Genomic DNA, 13,820 nt, shown 5'->3' with positions numbered 1-13,820 from the left:
AGAATGTTGCTGATGGTTCCAAGAAAGAAATAACAAATCGTAATATTTTTTGCTCCAAAAAATGGTTAATTCATGCAACGTTTTAGTGAGGTTGATCTTGTTTATGTCTCATGTTTGCTTCTTTTTTATTGATTTTGCTCCTAAATAAGTAGTGCAACTATAGTTCTATGTACCAATAACTTCAGTAATAACGTTGCTACTGAACAACAAATGCATTTTTAGATATTTGAATGTGCAAATTTAGATCCCAAGTGCGTTTTTGCAAATTATCTAAAATTTTATGGGTGAGTTCTGACTTATCTTGCAGTTAAAAAAAATGTGATATGTGTTGCTCCTATACAACTATTGCAATTTTTAGTGTTCTGTCAATGCAAATTTAGCTTATCGATGACTTTTATATACATTTTAGTTTTCTGAATATGGGTATGCAACTTTTAGATTTTTCAAAACTGTAGTTGTGTTTTGATGCTTGTAGGATAGTTCTTTTTATGTTTGCTATACAACTACATCTTCAAAAGCCAAATACCTATCTGAATATCTGTATGCAAATTTAGTTTCCTAAAAATACAAATGTAGTATGGTTCTTTTTGTATTCCTACTGAACTGCATCTGCAAGCTTAGTTTTGTGAGTATGCAAATTTAGATCCTAGGCGAAGAATTCAAATTGTCTCTGTTCTAGGGTGGTGTTTTGCATTTACTTGTAGTTTAACTACTTTCTTTTAGGTCAGGGTGCCAAGTGGGTCACATGTTTCCAAGCGCAAATTTGAAGCTAAGGATTCTTCCGCTTCCAAAAAGATGGTTGTCTCCAAGGTATTTTTCTATAAATGCACTTATTCATCCTGATGATAATGCAACTTTCAATGTCGACTCTGTTTGTAGGATGGGTTTTTCATAGTAGTATGTAATCATGAACCTGCTGCTTCTGCTTCATTTTTATTTCAGCACTCTATTTTGTATACTAAACTGCTATTTTTTTGTTGAATGATTTTTGTAGTCCATGTCATTCTGTGATTTATTATAGTAGTTGTTCATTTCTGCATTGCAACACAATTGTTTTTTTTCAAATACCTTATTTTTTGAATGCAATTTCAAATTTAAAGGACTTCAGTCACAACACGATGAAGATTTCTGCTGTCACAAGGGCTCAGCTGAATATTCCTTTTGGAGACACTGACAGAGTAGTGTACTGCATAGTAACTAGCAACACTCACTCTGCTGGTTACTACGTTGGACATACACTGTTTGACATGCTGGGTCATAAGAATTTCATTATTGCTGACCACTACATCAAGGACACAATGCTAGTTGCTTTACAGGATGCTTTCTATGTGTTGATTGTAGCTGGTAATGACATTCGGTCTGGTCCTGAAGCTCTGATGAGTGTTCGTCGAGTTTCTAGGATTGAGCAGTGCGTTCCTGATTGGGATGGCTACTTTTAGAGGAACATCATCATTGCACCTGAAGTAGGCAAGATGAAGATGTCAATGATGAAGAAGATGAAGTTGATATTTCCAAGCATGATTATGATTGCTCTGGTGCTTGTTTTTCTTGTGGATCAGAAGGGGATGGTGCTGCTGGAGGTGGTGCTGGTGCAAGCGTTGCTGCTGCCTGAATGGACATTGGTTTTAGTGGATGGATGCATTAGTGTTAGTTCTAGTGGAAGGATGTATCCTTGCGTCTCCAAACTTAGTCAACTCTACTTATTTAGGTTGCTTTTGTGTTCCATATTTGTGGCTTGCTTTCATTTAGTCAACTTAGCATTTAGGTTGGAAAAGGTGTTATCATAGAATTTTGAAGTTTCCTTTGCGATATCAGCACTGTATTGTTAATATTATTTAATACTAGTCTATGTTATTGTTGTGAATTGATATCATCTTTTTGTTTTCTACATTTCTGATTTCATAAATCACTATTGTAGGTTTTTTCGCTCTTTCTTTTACCCTCCTGAATTGATATCATCTTTTTGTTTTCTACATTCTGATTTCATATGTCATCTCATACTCATTATAATTCTTCCATTTGCCCTCCTGAATTTAGTAAGCAGGTAAAAAGAATCGAAATCATTTAAGAGTGCTTAAATTACATTTCCATCATTTCACACAAAAATTATGCAAATTGTTGGGCAAAATAACAAATGCTCCTGTTGTTGATCTTCTTTTCACACATGTTCACTTTTTGCTTTGCAATCATGTTTCTTCACGCCATGAGCATCCTTTTCTTCTTCTTTCCTCATTGCATGAATATGTATTACTCCTTGCTTTTTTCCATAGACAAAAAAGAGTATGCAATCATTAAAAATTAAAAATTATTTATTTTTTCGAAAGAAGTTTCTGAAATGATGTTTGTTTCATATTTTTTTCTAACCTTTTTCATCTATGTTTTTTTGCGGTCTTCTCTTTACTTTACTTTGCAATCTTTCTCCTGGCTAAAGATTCAAATTTTACAGAATTAAAATGAACACTAAATTGTTCATATAAATTGCAATAACTAATTGAAACAATGTTTGTTGTTTTACCTATTTTTTGAGGTTTTTATGGCGACTCTTGTTCTATTTGCTTGCACCCTGTAATGTTGTGTCCTTGTTTCTTGCACCCCAAACAAGTCACTTTAGGCTTTGATATGATTTCTTCTACTATACTTTTCTGCCTCCCTGTTTTCTTCATTCTCCCTTTTGGTTTGGTGTATATTGGATCCTTTAGAGTGCTCTCACCCTTGCTGTCCGAACACAACACTTCCCGAGTGACAGCTGTTAAATCTGAAGTGGAATATTTTGATTGCTCCAATTCTGGCATGCAAGGTATGTCTAAAATTAACTTCTCCAGATTTCCTATCTGCTCATTTAACACTTTCCTCCTTGCAGCATTTTTCGATGCCTCAGAAGCTAGCTGAACTATCCTTCTTGAAAATGAGAAGAATGCCATTTGCTCATCCAAATCTTCAAGGTTTGCATCTTCTTCATTAGCTTGAAATGCTCTTTTTTTCTTAGGTCTCCATCTATCAATGGAATACTTTTCTGGTAACTCATCAATGTTCAATGCTTGTATGACTTTGAGTGCATGACAACACAGAGTGCCATCCTTCTCAAATTTCCCACATACACATGAAATAGTTTTAGAATCTGTGTCAACAACCACTATGAATGTTCTTGGGTTATAGTCAGACAGTGCATGAGCCGGTGACTTGTACACCTCATACTGTTTGTTCTTTTCCACTTCCATCATGTGAAACTTTGTTGAATTCATTAACTCTTGCTGAAATTTGTAGAATATGCCTCTGTTATATAGTCTTGCCACTTGCTTTTCCAATGCCCAGTCACTCCACATAGTTGGAGGAGTTCTCCTTGTTACTGAATCAGTTTCTTTTCTTTTTTCTTCAATACTTTGTGATATCCTGTCAAACTCTTTCATGAAAGCAATCATACTATGACTTGACTCTACATTTGCTTTGAATACAACATTTGTTCCTTCACTTCTTGATGTTGTCTGGATGAATGGGAAAAAGTCGTTTTTGAAGTACGCGGGTACAAATCTCTTTCTGTTTTTCCACATAATCCCGAAGTACTTGATATGTTGAACATTGTGTTCCTATATCATCTGGGGCCAGAGGTGCTCGAAATACTCGACTGTTTGTGAGTTTAGGATTATGTCATGAAACTGAGCATTCAAATGCTGGTTCCTTGCAAATGTTCTTCTAGCTTTGTTCTGCGCTTTTGTTAGAATGTGGAACAAACAGTTCCTATGCATGCAACTAGGAAAACACTTAGGCACTGCCTTTTTCATAGCCGCATCTTGATTTGTTATCATAGATTTTGGAGCTTTCCCTCCCATGCACTTCAGAAAATTTTTGTATAACCACTCAAAAGTTTCCTTCTTCTCATCTTGTATGAAACCACATGCAAAGAGGAAGTTGTCTCTGTGTCCATTTACACCCCAAATGGAGCAAACTTCAGATTATACCTGTTTGTTTTGTAAGTTGTGTCAAAACTTAGGAGATCACCATATTGTTGATAGTTCCTTATACCAGTGCCATCTGCCCAAAATATATCCATGACATTCTTAGCTGGATTGGTTTTGAATGAGTAGAAGAACATATGATCTTCTGATTTTTTCTGTTCAAAAAATGAGACCACCTGCATCATGTCATTCAAGCCATTATCTCTTCTCCTTTCCGTGCCCATGTTGCTAATCTATTTTGCTATATATGGCAACGAAGAAAGCCCTCTTCCTCGAAAGAACGCCATTATTGCCAATATATTTCTAGTTGGTATGTTCACTCGTTTGCAAGTTCTAATTAGGTCCTTCTCTTGCTCAGTGATATATTTGTGTGACCTAAGGAACCTGACTTCCCCTGGTGGGTGCAGATCATGGCTGTGCTCAATGATAAGCCTTGTCACCACCCACTGTGCTATATCAAATTTCCAGATAACAACCATCTGAGCTTGACAGTCTGTTTTAATTGTGTAGTTTCTTCTTCTGTCTGTCATATTCTCTAGCTCAGTTGGTGCATACTTATCAGTCTTATACTTTCTCCTTTTTGCTCCTGTAGCTGTTGGTTTTGTCCTTATCCTAGGTTTACCAGATCTGTTACACTTCATAGTGAACCTCGTCGTTTTGTTGTTCTGTGCATCTTTTTCTGGCAGTGATAGTTTGCAGCTTTCTGAATTGAGAACCCGACAATAGCTGAATATTCATTGTTGAATCGGCGTGCATAAGCATCACTTTCAAACGTCATGCCAAGAGTTGGCATGTGTTTCTTCTCATCTTCTTGGCTTAATTTAATTACCTTTTTAATACTGTTATTCTTAAGGAAGAATTATATATCTCCTGAGATAACTTGTTTTCATCTTTCATCTACTCCTTACTAGTTCCTGCAATTTTTTCCTTGCCTGGTGGACTAACAGTTTTGTTCTGACCCTCTTCATTTGATTGTGCATAACCAGCACTATTATCTATTTCATAGTTTTATGTTTCTTGTTCCACCTCTTTTAGTTGCTCTGCTTCAAACTCTCAATCATCGCTGCCACTAGTGCCATCTGTATCAGTTATTTCTGCATAATCAGGGCCTTGCAATGCTACTTCAGAGCTCCTTTCTTTTACTTCTTGATCAGTTGTCAACATTTGCTGCTCAATGACTGAATCCTGATAGTTCCAACTTTGCTCCAACTCTTGCAGCTCTGAATGCTAGTATTCCACCAACAACTGATCATAGGATAACGTATTTTGTTCTAGGAAATCTTCCTCCGCATCAGTTTCATTTTGATCACTAGTGCATTCTGTGTAAGCTTTATCTGGATAACTTCGATTCTCATCACTATTGCAGTCAAATTCATGCTCACCATCAGATTCAGTCTCACTGTGATTTGCTTCATCTTCATTGTTACCTTCATCGGCATCTTCATGCTCACCACCAGATTCAGTCTCACTGTGATTTGCTTCATCTTCATTGTTACCTTCATCATCATCTTCATGATCTTCATCTAAAGGTACAGAATATTGTCCCCAATCATTAAGTTGTTGCCAATTGCTGCTTGCACTTGGTCCCGCTGCTTGATGCTGATACTTTAAGCTTTTTTGTGTTAGATTTTGTTGACTACTATATGAAAGTTCATTCTAATGTTTTTAAAATTATTGATTGCAGTAATACAACATACCTCGGAATTTATGCCCGCAGTCAAGAATGATGTGAAACTTCTTATAGGTATTTCCATGTTGTCGCTTTGTAGATGACTCATGACTGTCATTTGTTGCAGTAGTTCTGTGTAAGACGGTGCCGCTCCTTGTGGTACTAGCATGTCATTACTCGTATGCAAACTTTGGTTTTCTAAATGGAGCAAATCTGATTCCTGCAACAAACAAAATAATATCGTGAATGAATAAATATCAATTTTGGGAACTTCAAATGGTACTGCTATATTTTGTATGAAAATTAGAACAAGCATAAGTTTAATTTTACCGAACATCCTTTTTTGCAGTTTTTTGTATTTTAGTGTGCTTTTCTAGGGGTTTCTGCTTCATGCAACATATGAAATAAAATAGTAACTCCGAACTTTTAAATGTAATGCTTTTGTTTTATATGCTTGTGGCACTGTCATAGTGCACCTGTTGAATTGATTCTTTTTGTCTAGGAGTGGGGTGTAGGTCCTGTTGTTGAGCAAAGTTTTGTCCCAAAAGTGCATCCTGTCACAAAACATTTTTCACCATGTTAGTTCGTTCTCTCATCAAATTTTGAAAATGAACACAAACTAACCTCAGAAATTCCATTGAATGATTTTATAAGTGTCTGCATATGTTTGTTGCCTTGATACAAATTTTTCAGCACCTACAACTTTTGTATGCAAATTGTTTAACAACATTCATAAATAAAGCTGCTTGAAACTTCTTATGCTTTTACCTTGTTGTTGTGACTTCTATCTGCAATCTCTCTGTATTCTTGATGCTGAGGATGATGTGCAGTTTTAGGTACCTGAAAATGCAAATTAACTCAATGTTTCAGTACTGATGAAAATCATTGGCATTTTTTGGCCTCTCTGTTACTACATGATGCATCTTATTTTCATTTTTCTTACAAGGAATCATCTGTGGGTACTTATGATTTGTGTATTTTTTGCAGGTGGTTTCACAAAATGCAACCTCCTAAAGCAATTCTTGCATACGAAATGGAGGTGGGCACCAGATAATCACACACCTTTGACATGACCACAAGCACTTTTATCACCAGGTTTCTTTCTTCTTCGTTTTGTTCTTCCTGCTGACAGATCTGATATCTGGGTTTCAAATTCAAGATCATCCATTTTTGCTAGCAGATCTGAGATCTCTGTATGGAACAGAGAGAACTAAACCTTGGGGATTGGAGGAGAAGTATGCACATAGCAAGAATTGTCAGCACAAGTTGACCAGAATTATCAGAAGACAACATGAGATCTAAGGTTTGTTTCCCCTCCCATGGTGGCGGCTGGGTGGGAGTCGAGGAACAAAGCAGAGTCGCAAGGAGGAAGACCTAGTGAGCTGTCAGTTATTTGGATCTTTAGCTTAGCGGGTTTTGGCCCGTTTTCTTTTTTGGGCTAAACTGTGAAGACAGAAACAGAAACAGAAAGCTTTCAGCCTGCTGTTTTTGTTGGGCTGACTGACTGACCCCTTTCTTGTGTCCAGAATTTCTTTTGGGTTGCCGCATTGTCCAGAGTTGTACCAATCGTCTGACCTCTTTCTTGTGTCAGTCGATTGATCTGTAGCCACTCCCTAGTTTTTATATATATAAAATGTCTAAAATCAATTATTTTTACTATATTTTAAATATCTAAAATATATCAAAATATATTTTAAAAGTTGTTCTAAAATTGAAAATAGATGCATCTTATTGAAATGGATGTGGTACTGAAAGTGGTATGGTATTTCCAAAAAAATGGTCTACTATGCATCTGGTAGTGAAATGCAAATGCCAAGAAAGTGACTTAGTAGTGAAGCATATCATATCGAAATGCACCTGGTAACAAACTCATCTGGTATTGGAATGCCTGTGGTATTGAAATATATCGTCTGCATTTCACTTTTATGTCACTGAAATGGATCTTGTACTAAATTTTATTAATAAAATAAATAATACTGAAACTGAAATATGTGCATGTTACTGAAATTAATATGGTACTAAAATTGGTATGATAAATGAAATGCATCTGGTACAAAAATTCGAGCATATGCTTGCAAATTGATATGATCGTGAAATTCACCTGATAGTGAAGCATCCAATACACATCTGGTAACAAAGTGATTTGGTATTGAAATACATCTGGTAACTATGTTATTGAAATGTATGACATAAAATGATATATAAAATTCATTTCAATTTCAATCAATAGAAAAATAGTTAAATTTTGTTGCTCATTTCAATTCCAACCAATTTTGTGAACAACAAAAATTAAACAAATTTAAAATATATTCAATATTGATCTTGTTTGAAAGATCTTATCATCGGGATTTCAAATATACATAGAAAATTAAGAAACCAAATTCTAATTTGAAATATATAAATCATATAAGAAAATACTACAAAAATTAAAATTACAATTTTTCATGCGCGAATCAACTTGTGATTGAGTTGGTTAGGTGGACAGTGGTATCCCCAACCCATCAGGGTTCAAATTCTGGTGCTCGTCTTATTCCTGGATTTAAATCTCAAGATAATATGCCGGCTCAGTCTCTCGGAGGAGCTGGCAGGAATCTTCGTGAAGCTCTATGTAATCCATCCCGACGAATGAACTTGCGGAGGATCAGATCCCGAAAGACTATCTCGAAGAAGATGCCTCATCATCCGTCCGAGCGTCGCCCCTGGGAGGACTAAACCCTACCTATCTACTAGGCGAAGCTGAGGCACCATAAATCCACTCCTCATCACCGACTGCCGGAGCGGTAGGAGGGGAGGCGAATTCACGAGCTCGTCGACGGGGATCGAAGGGAGGAAGGCTTTCATTGGTCCCCTTGTGAGACGCGAAAGGAAAACACCGATATGATGTAACCTGTGAGATTGACCAAGTGTTTTTATCACTGTCTGGGTTTTATAAGTAATAAAAAACACATTTGCATCTATTTATTTTATGGGAAATTCCTATGTTTATGATTTACATATGATTATATCTTTACAAAAAACATTGTCTATTATTAATCATAAAATATCGTGTACTGTTGATAAGTGTGTTACCAATCCGTGTATGCCAATCACGCGCTCACACAAGCATCAAAAAATAGGAGAAAGCATTTTTTTTTTCATTCACACGTACTAGAGAATGACGGGCCGGATGTTAGCCCCATCGGCAGGCGATTGGATACGATAGCCCAGGCCCAACAGTAGCATCTCAGGGGCCCATCCTTTTAGTTCGTCGCCAAGTCGATCGGAGGTTTCCAACTTTCCATAACTTTGTTACAGAGGAAAATACCGGGGCCAACAAGAAAGAACCTAGATCGATCTGCTTAATTTGTTAGTCTTTGGAATCGATAGATCGAAGTCCTCCTCGCGTACTGCAAACGCCCTCCAGCAATCATTACGGCTGCTTCCGCCACCGGCTCCGGCGGCATGTCTCTGCCGGCGTCCATGCCCGCTGATTTGGTTGAGCTGGTCGGCCAGCGGGTGCTGGCCGGAGACCTGCTCGACTACGTCCGTTTCCGCGCCGTGTGCGCGCACTGGCGATCCAGCACCATCTGTCCATGCGGGCGTGGCATCACTGACCCGCACTTTCATCCACGTCGGTGGATGATGTTGCCCGACGGCCATGGACTCCACCTCAGAGATGGCAGGAAGCGTTTCCTCAACCTCGACACCGGAGTGTTTGTCCGCCCTCAAGTTCCTCTTCTCGAGGACTATGTCATCCTCTGTCCGGTTGAAGGTCTTCTCCTCCTGCAGCTGCAATACTGGCAATACGGTGACCAACTCAACAACATCTGCCTCCTTCACCCCTTCACAGGGGACGTCGCAAGGTTCCCACCTATCACGTATCACACAATAACCTTGGGATTGAATCCAGACGGCATGCTTTTTAATTTTCTGCCTGGTAGCGCGACCGCCTTCTTGAGCATTAGTGCCAAGGGAGTCGCCATGATGATGATGGTGCTTCCACGTGCGCGTCACGTAGTCTTTGCTACCACCGAGGACAAGCAATGGAGCTTCTCATCCTGGAGTTTTCCCCCAGATATAACCACCATATCATCCCAGGGAAAACTTTACATGCTGCAGAAGTCCATGAATACCGGTGGAGTACAGATTTTCCAGGTCGACCCACCTCATGAGATGCCTGGGTTCAATTCGTCTTCGTATCTGCCTCTCAAGGTTATCCCTGTATGCACGACTCGGATCCGCAACCCTTTCGGATTAGTAGAATGTGACTCGGAGATCCTGCTCGTGGCTTACACGAGAGTTTATAGAATAGAGGATCTTGTCCTAGAAAAAATTGCCCCACTAACAAGCATCGGAGAAAACGCTCTCTTGATGGGTTTTGAAACGAGTCAGGGTGGCATCGGAAGGAGCCTGAGTGTCAATATCAAGGCGATGCCTACCATTAGGGGTGACACTATCATACGTAATAACCCCCTAGGTGACGAATCACTTGGACAATATCACCTCGATACTGGCACTTGGTCAACAAGAGAGGAGCGATGCATGAAATATGATGGCCGGTTCTGTACTTGTAGCACTGTTCACCTCATTAACCATATCTATGGTGTCTGCCATTGTCCTGTTAACTGGTGAGCTGGTCTTTTTCGCTCCTGATTTACTTGAGTGCATAACCGTAAAAGGATTGCAACTTATTTGTATGTGTCGATGCAGAAACCCAGGCCGAAAGAGGCTTTGGTAGCTAGTGCCGGGTCGAGGGAGATTATGTTTGTGACAAGATAAGTTTGGTGCTACTTGTTTTCTCTTCATGGGAAGATAATTCACTTCATTCGACAATTATATGCATATGGCCAGCCTTTCTATACGTGTAAGATGTAGGAAATAAAGTAGTATTGATCTTGATTATTATATATCGTACACATACGACATGAATGAACCGATTACCCCTGGGACCTATCAATTGTTATTCATAAGCTGCCGAGGATGTGATGAAACTCATCTTTATCAAGTTTTTTTCCAGAGTTTATTCACTTCATCCAGTGGTGGAGATTCATGAGCTTGTTGCCCTTGGGGAATGCAAGCAGGTGGACGGGTGCCTGACTCCATCGCGTGGTTGTGGGAGCCGGACACACAGTACTTTGCGCGCTCTGCCTATGCGGCTTTCTTTAGAGGCCAAGAGGTTTTCGACTGGGTGTTGCGGATTTTGTGCTCCCGTACTCTCCCTATTATTTACCGCCCTTTTGCTTGGCTGCTGACCATCTGCATCAGCTTGGACTTTCTCACCCGACCGCGTGTCTACCGTGTGATCAGCACCAGGAGACCTTGCGGGTTTGGTGGTTCATCGAGTATGGGCCATAGTGTTGCTCAGGTGGGGCGAGAGGGAGTGGATGCTAGCGGTGGATTCAGATCGTGTAGCTTGGTGGACTTCCATTAGTGTGCCTGACACCGTGAGGAGGAGAGAGAATGAAGAGGGCAAATAGTCTGCCAGTAGAATTGTATACGATCGGTAGTGCTAGAGAACCAGACGCTACAGATGGCCATCCACCGTTGTATTAAGAGTGTGTCTGTTGGGGGAAATACATTTGTGTTCCTCGTTGTATATGCGCCCTATATGAGGATTTTTTTAATATTTTAATAAAAAGTCAAAATAGGTAAGAACCATTTTGACAAAACACTTGACTTACTTTTGCACTAGCATATAAATTTTCACGAGAAAAAAACAAAAGTTGACTTCACAACAGAAAAGACAAAAAGTATTTGCTATTATAGGTCACTATTCACACTATTTTAACCAAAAAATTGTCTTTTTCAAAAGAAGTCAAAAGGAGATTTTCTTTTTGTGGATTTTTTCTCACAAGTACAATAGAAGGTCAAGTTTATTTCAAAAATATTTTTAGGGATTTTTTACTTTTTGTTGAATTACTAAAAAAAAATTCGATATAGGGTGTAGATGCATGTCCCCATATACCACAAATCCGCGTCCTGTGTCTGTAAAGCTACAATTGCACCCTTTCTCGATCGATTTGGTCTTCAAATTTCAATACCTCGCCGGCGGTGTGAGACCGCCCGGACCTTGTGCAGCACGGTGATGAACTGATGTTGGAGCCTGGTGTACGATGCGTGCGGCAGTCGATGTATTTGTCCTGGATGTCACCATCGGTGGCGGCAAGATGCTCGTCCAGGCCCGTCGGCGTCTTCGTCCAGGTGGGAGTTAATTGCACAAAACTACCGTATTTTGCGGTTAGGTTTCCAAAAAGGGTGTGGCTAGTTCTCAGTCGACTGAGACTGAACCAGTCTTAGTATATAAGAAGAAAAAAGAAAAAAAAGAAAAAGAATTTTTTTTATGAATCTTCATGCAAGATCAAAGAAATATAGCATCGACTGAGACATAAAAGTCTTAGTCGACTAAAACTTAGCAAAACTGTTGCAAAACACGACCTTGCCCCTATTTTTTTTATAGAAACCGCCGCATATTCAGAAGGATTTGGTCGTTTGAGCACTTTTCCGACACGTGGGTCTCGATAGTAAGAAGCTGACTTGAAAAAAATGTCACATGTGTGCGTTGATCGGTCTATCTACTCTTCCTATCGTCGTCGGCCCGCCACGGACCAGGAGAAGCCGAGCCGCCGCCCTGCATCCCTTCTCTCCTTCTCCTCTTCCTCTCTCTATCTCTCTTTCATGCAATTAAATCCTCTCCCCTGACCTCTCCGACCTTTCAGCGCGGCATCTGGCTATCCATGGCTCCTAATGCATCCCCATCCCCGCCACCGGTGACCCGCGCGGTCGTATCGTTGCTGCATCCGCAGACAACATGTCGGTGGATCGGTAGCCGAAGCTTTCCGATGCTGCTGATGGAGGATGCAACGAGGACCGCCTCAGCGCATTGCACGACAACATCCTCCTCAAGTGCGCCGGTGCGGCTGCAACCATTCAAACCAGAGTCCTCGCTCGCCGCTAGCACGGATCCAGGGACGGAGCTGCATTGGGGTCAATTGACCCCAATGAAATTAGCAAATCCTTCACAAACTTAGTACTAATCACTATTCATTTATAAAGGATGACCCCACTATCATACGCATGACCCATTAAACTTTTTTTCTAGCTTCGTTCATACGCGGATCGAGGGGAGGAACGCTTTTCTTGGCCGCCTTGTGAGAGGGGAAAGAAAAACACCAGTATCATGCAGCCAGTGAGATTGACCGGGTGTTCTCGTTACTACCTGGGTTTTATAAGTATTAAAAACAATTTGCATTTTTTATTGTTGCGGGAAACGCCTATGTTTATGATTTACATATACTATGATTTTATCTTTAGAAATAACATTGTCTATTATTTAACCACACAACATCGTGTATTATTGATAAGTGTGCTACCAATCTGCACGTGCCAATCGCGCTCTTAGAGCAACTCTAGCACACCCTGCAAAACACGCAAACCCGCAAAATTCCGGCGAGTATGCGGGCTCGGCCCATTTTTCGGCCAGAACAGAGCCCGCATACTCGCCCGGCCGGCAAAAGTTTTTGTCGCGGCCTACAAACCGCACGCCTTGACCGCTATAACTACGGTTCCGCAACTCGTTTGCGGGTCCAAACCCTATCCCTCGCTGCCGCCGAGCCACGCGATTCCCCTTCCCCCTCTCCACATTTCTCGCCGTCGGCGACCACCCACCCCACCTCGAGCCACCATGTGGGCCCGAATGTGGAGCTCCGGACGCGGCTTCGGCAGCAGATCCGGTGGCAGAAGGGATCCGGAGCGCGAGCGGCGCGTCCGGTCCGGCGACGCGCGGAAGCGCGGGGCCCGAAAGTGGACCAACCGCGGCCTGTCGCCGCCGGCGAGCTTCCAGCGGAGCGAGACGTCGGAGTACGACCGCCGACGCACGTCCTTCTCCTCCGCGAGGTCCTCGTACGCCGGGATCTCCTCCTCCTTCGGCAAGGGCCTTCTCCCTGTGAAGAGGGAGTGATCAAAGGACGAGGAGGAGCTGGAGGAGCCGGACGCGTTCGCCTTCGTCCCCGTGAAGGAGGAGCCCGACGAGCCCGCTCCGCTCGGCCGCCGCGGAGTCATCGGGCCGGAAGACTACGTCCCTGACGTCGACACCGTTGCGGCCGCCATCGCCGAGCGGAGCGTGCGCGAGGAGGCGGAGCGCCAGCGCCACGCCGAGGAGCTCAAAGCCCTCCAGTGGCGGGAGGCGGTCGCCGCCAACCTCGCCGCCAAGGAGAAGGCCG

The sequence above is a fragment of the Triticum aestivum genome, chromosome 2B (genome assembly GCF_018294505.1).
Source record: "Triticum aestivum cultivar Chinese Spring chromosome 2B, IWGSC CS RefSeq v2.1, whole genome shotgun sequence".
In the NCBI taxonomy this organism is placed as follows: Eukaryota; Viridiplantae; Streptophyta; class Magnoliopsida; order Poales; family Poaceae; genus Triticum; species Triticum aestivum.
This window is presented reverse-complemented; position numbering follows the sequence as displayed.